The sequence below is a fragment of the Euprymna scolopes genome, unplaced genomic scaffold (genome assembly GCF_053919585.1).
Source record: "Euprymna scolopes isolate OS-2025 unplaced genomic scaffold, ASM5391958v1 sca87, whole genome shotgun sequence".
Lineage (NCBI taxonomy): Eukaryota > Metazoa > Mollusca > Cephalopoda > Sepiida > Sepiolidae > Euprymna > Euprymna scolopes.
Genome location: NW_027633957.1, coordinates 81,474 through 87,473, shown reverse-complemented (window position 1 = coordinate 87,473; position 6,000 = coordinate 81,474).

Sequence of the window (6,000 nt, the reverse complement as noted above, 5' to 3'; positions counted from 1 at the left end):
GAGAGATATCACAGCCGTAAGAAGCGAGAAGTCATGAGTGGCGAGAAAGGCATAAATAATGTCGTTTTCCAATTAAAAAAAAGGGTTGAAGTTTCCTCCCCCTTCATTGTTTACTTTGCAACTGAGGCTATAACGTGTTGGATTACTTTACAGTGAGTCATTAATATAAGTTTAATCATATTAAATAATTATCGTCTCTTCTTCCGTATGAACAATTGTTATCGTTGATTAAGTATTTCTTTAATAAATAATGCAAATATATATCTATTTTATTGATTGAAAATTCTGATAATTTACATTTTATATATATATATATATATATATATATATATATATATATATATATATATCGTGAGTCACAAAAAAGTTGTCAGCACCAAAGTTTTGTGGATCTTTTAAACACAACGATTGGCAAAACAACTTCTAAACGGTTGTTCTTAAAACATCCATTTCCCGTGACTCATCCCGTGTATTAAAACTATACATATTCTCTTCCTTGTTTTCGTTAATCATGATTTTCAACTCGATATTTCCTTTAAAATGATTCAAAAGTTATAACCGTTTTATTGAATTTATCGTTAGAAATAAAATCGTTTCAAAATAAATATTCTCTTTTTTCCGACAATAATTATAGTTGTAAACTGAATAGTTTTTTTTTTTTAAATAGTGTTCTGGTGATTCACTCTTACAAAGAAGGGTACTTCTATATATACTGGCCCGAATTTCCGTAAAGCTTGGCTCGAGCAGCATCTGACGTCGATCAGCCAATGAAAAGACGATTTTTAATAAATTGAAAAAAGAAAATATTTTATTTTATTTTCGCAGAAATTGCAGACTCTAAGATGAATATATTTACGATCCATTTTTAATAAAAGTGATGAAGACTAATGAAGTACGTACGAAAATGAAATTAGCATATTAGTAAAGAGATTAACACTTAAACCTGATATAGTTATATGGAATAAGTCAGAGAGAGCGGCAACCTGGGTTGAAGTGAGTGTCCCTAATGATGGAGGTATGTCTGAACAGAGCTGAAAGGGAGAAACAAACCAAACATCAGGGTCTCATATATGATATGAAAAGAAACTGGAATCTTAGGGAGATATCAATCATACCAGTTATTATATTTGTCACAGGGCTTATGAGGAAGATGTTGTTGCAAAACAAAAGAGTATACAAAACCTCAACTCACTGCAGCAGCGTAGTCTGCCGGTACTTTCCATAGACTCGTTTTCACGTCTGACCCATCTGCTCCGGTAGTCTGTTTTTATAAAAGACAGAGTCCTCCAAATTTGCATATGTGTGCGAGAACACACGGGATTCTGCGAGACTGCATTGTTATATAAGGCCACAGGCGCCATCTTGAACCCTTTTCAACATCATGATGGGCACACGTTTAAGAGGTATGTCTGCGTTCCCACAAAAGAACCTATAGTCCTACCTAACTAATATTCCTGGTGAACCAAGTGCAAAAGAGATCCAGACAATTGCACTTAAGGGAACAGCGAGGATACTAAAAAGAGCTCACGGTTGGTGTCAGTATAAAACAGGGCGATGTTGGCAGCTGTTTTGGCTGCTCCATGCCCAACATTACAATTTTCAAAGAAAAAAAATTAAAAAGAAAAATTAACAGGTATCAGAAGTGGTGCTTGCAATAACTGTAAACAATATTTATTTTTGCAGGCTGCCCGGCGTTGCTTGATCGCAAAATACGCCTCAGTATTATATTTTAATTTATGCAGATTGGAAAGTCAACACCAAAGTGTATCCGGATGTGCTGAAGAGTGTGGCGATCCCCTGGTGCAATCAGTTGGTCGCTGGCAGACTCTGGATGTGGCAGCACGACTTGGTACCGACCCACAAGTCAAAAGAGATCCAGGTTTGGCTTCAGATGGAGTGTTACGACATTGTGCCATCTCTCAGTGGACCTCTTCCTCTTGGACATACGTTGAGAGCATCACCAACATGACCTCAAACAACACCAAAGGTAGCCTGATCGCCGCCATTCGCAGTGCTCCCACCGGCGTTTGTGGAAAAAAGCATGCTCTTACTTCCGGACCCTTATCGAGGCGGTTATTGAGGCTGAAGGCCGCTACATTAAATAGATGGAAGCTCTACTACATAATTGTTGTGGGGTAAAAATCACCCCTATTTGAGAACTAAGTGGAATCAACCAGTCCTATGAATATCACTGGTTTCAGAGACTAGATACGAGACATCCATACCATGTTTAAGCGCATGCTACGAACACGTTCCTCTCATACCACTTTAGTGGCGCCTATATTCTTTATGATAAATGCGTATTATATTTATACACTTTACACTACTTGTGGTTTCTTTCATTTCTGACCCCTAGCACGGGTCTACAACAATAATGAAGTTACTTGAATTGATTTTTTCAATACAAGTTTTAAAATAAAGCCGTAGTGTTGTTTTCTTTAGGGCGACAAATTTATTGTTGCGCCCTGTAGAGGATTTTAACAACATTGACTAAGGATACAGTAAACTAAGTGTAGCATCAAAATATATACTACTATTTGTTACTAGGAAAAGAATATTCCTGATGTATATCACATGTTTAGGGGTGCAATATCCTTCACGGATAACAAAACTACATGTATTTCAACATTATCCAATTTTGCTTTGTAAACATTTCATATTCCCAATTCATGTGTGGGTTATAGGATTCAGAAAATTATTTTTGTACTAGATCTCCTCTACTCGGATTTCATTTAATAAAATCTGAACAAAATATCTGACACGTTGTTTGAATTCTAACATTGTCTATGCCGAAGTAATATTTATTTTATCCGTTATTAAACAATGTCTATGAACAGCTTAATAAAATACGCACAAGATAATGACGTCATCGATTCTATGGGAAGCATTGGAAATCTTTATTGATCACTTGATACGAAAGAATACAGTTTTATTCATTTACGAGGTTCAAAAAAAATTGCACGCAGTTAAGGCTTATGAATTATGTTTTTGTGTGTTTACATGTACATATAAACACAAATAAAATAATTTAAGCATATATTTATTAAAAAAGAATACTAAATAATTTTAGTCACCGTTTTTTTTTAATTCCCCGGGAGAATGCTGGAACCTGCTACCTGTTCTCTCTCTCTCTCTCTCTCTCTATATATATATATATATATATATATATCCCAAAATTATCTGACACATTTATTAGTAAAAATAATTGGTATTTAATCTTTTTAACCGTATAAATGTGTTAAACCATTTTGGGGCACCCTGTATATATATATATATATATATATATATATATATATATATATATATATATATATATATATATATTATTTTCTAGGAAATAGTCATACTTCTAATCACTGCCGGAAATGTAATTACAATTTAAAATATATGAAAACCAAAATAATTTTTTCTCTTTAAAATAAAATATTTAATTACCTGAAAGACATGCGTGCTTCGAAATATAATTTTGAGGTGTTGACAATTTTAATAATCTTTTCATTCAGATATGAAAACATTTTCCATATTCACCGATAATGTTTCTTACTGTGACTCTTTGGTTTTTTCCCCCCAGGGAACACGAAGGTACGTGTGAACATATACCGATGTTCTGAATCAATCGTTATATATTAATACATCCCAACACACAACTATCCAGGAAAGATGAATAGCAAAATAAAAATGTCCATTTGTGACAAAGATATTATGTGTTGACAGCTTTTTAGCCCTCATTTAGTCATCAGGTATACCTTTCACGTGAATGAGACCGCAATTGTTATTTTGTATTATTAACTGTAATTCGCACGGAAGATCGAGAAAATTACATTTGTGATGGAGCAGTTATATTTATCATAAAAGAATGGAATTTTGTAACCAATATTACATAGACAAGAATTATCAGTACCAAAGAGAGAACATATTACAATCTAATTAAACAAAATACATCTGTTTCTGGATCTCAAATACAGAGAAATACATGAAAAACATAGAAATACAACTTTAATTTACGTTGGTTGTAGAAGCGTTTTACGAACTAAGCGTCACATGTGAAAAACATACAGAGACGTTCTGCAAGTTTCATTACGTCCTATGACATTGAAAGACCAGCCAGAAAAACGTAAGTCGTGTTCTTTATTTTATACATGCATGTTACAAGTGTAGAAAATATTCGAATGGTGAAGCGCAGTTTCATAACATTGGCCAGAATAATTCCAGCTGATTTACTCAAATATCAGTCGAAAGGGGATAACTCCACAATTCTAAGCAAAGACTAAATTCGCGCAGATGAATGCTTATATCGTCAATAGTAATAAAATAAATATTTTAGTTTGTGTTGTTGCTAGTTGCTCTTTTGTTCATCTAAGATCTAGATACCAACTAAGTTCCTTTATTTATCCACTCGATGTGTGCTTATCGCATCATTTATGTAATTTGCGTGTTACATTTTTAACATTTAAGCCTCAAAGTTTCAAAGTTTTTTTTTATTTCGAAGTTCCTAATGGCCGCATCTGTCGCTCCTTATCTATCGAGTGTATCACGTCCTTAACATGAAGGGGATTGTATGCGTGCACCTGATAACAGTGTTTGTGTCAGACACATCTGAGCATTTCTACACCCGTTATTCGAATTATACGTTGCTATCTTTTTTTTCTATCCTTCATCGTTCTTATCTTAAATTGGTTATCGGTTTTCTCTTCACTCCAAAGATTTTCATTTATTCACCTAAAGGTTGCCTATTACTGAATTTAATTACGTTGAGACTTTTATCTCATCAGTTGATATATATATATATATATATATGCGCTAGAAGATGTATAAGGCGAGTCGAAATAGAACGCCACACGTGACCTCTTTAATTAAATTCACTAGCTTTTTCGCCATCAACCGTCTTTAGTACAAAGTAAGTTTAGTCTATGATTTACTTGTTTGCTAAGTCTTAACCAACAAGCCGATTTTTATTACTATTCAAGCATATGCTGGGACACTTTTCTGATCGTCTCCTCAGTAAGATGTAGGATTCCTATTAGGCACAACATTAACGCGAAATTTGCACACTATACCGCACTTTGGGGTAATTGCGCCAATTCCTGGGCAATTGCGCCAACTAGCTAAAAGTGTTCTTTTGGCAACCACACATAAAAAGTACTTTTTTTAATTGTCGCAATTACCCTAAAGTACGCTATTTTGATATTGACAGCCCTGACGAAGCATCAAGTATTTGGCTATCGATAAGGTTTGAATTACACTACAAACTCTGGATGGATGGATGCATCGGACGGATATTATTATACGTTGTTTTCTGCAACTGATCATAGCGAAAGTCCATGCCAAATTTCAGTCTAATGGACCAAGTAGTTTCTGAGAAAAAGGTGGAACTTGAATATTAATCTATTAACCCCTTACTTTGCATCAAACGGGTACCATAATACTTAATTCATTTCATCTTATCTTAACAAAGATTCATACAAAATACTCGCTAGATCGGTTAATTGCTTTCATCGAAGTTAAGCAACATTGAGCCTGGCCAGTACCAGATGGGTTATCATTTTGGAAGGCGAGGCGCTGTACGTATCGCGAGGTAAAATACCAGGTTGAGAAACTGGCGCAGTTTATCCTTTTCTAGAGAGTAGATGTGACTCTCTTAAGCCGTGGTACGCACCTCATCTAATGATGCTGTCACGATAAAAAAATACCCTTGATAGCCCTGACGAAGCATCAAGTATTTAGCTATGGACAGAATTTGAATTACACTACAAACTTGTGTAGTGAGTTTAATCTCGGCTACGGCCGCGCTGGATGGAGAGTATTTTTATCTGTCATGCAATCTCTAATATAAATATGTTTTTCTTATTCACGTCAAACATATTGTTACTTAAACGTAAGAGGCCATGTCACCGGGGAACTTTGTAGAGAGTTGAAAAGGGAGATATCTGTTTGCCTTACGTTTACCTTTCAACATGTTATTGCAGTATAGATTTAAAAACTTTCCAGCATCAAAGAACC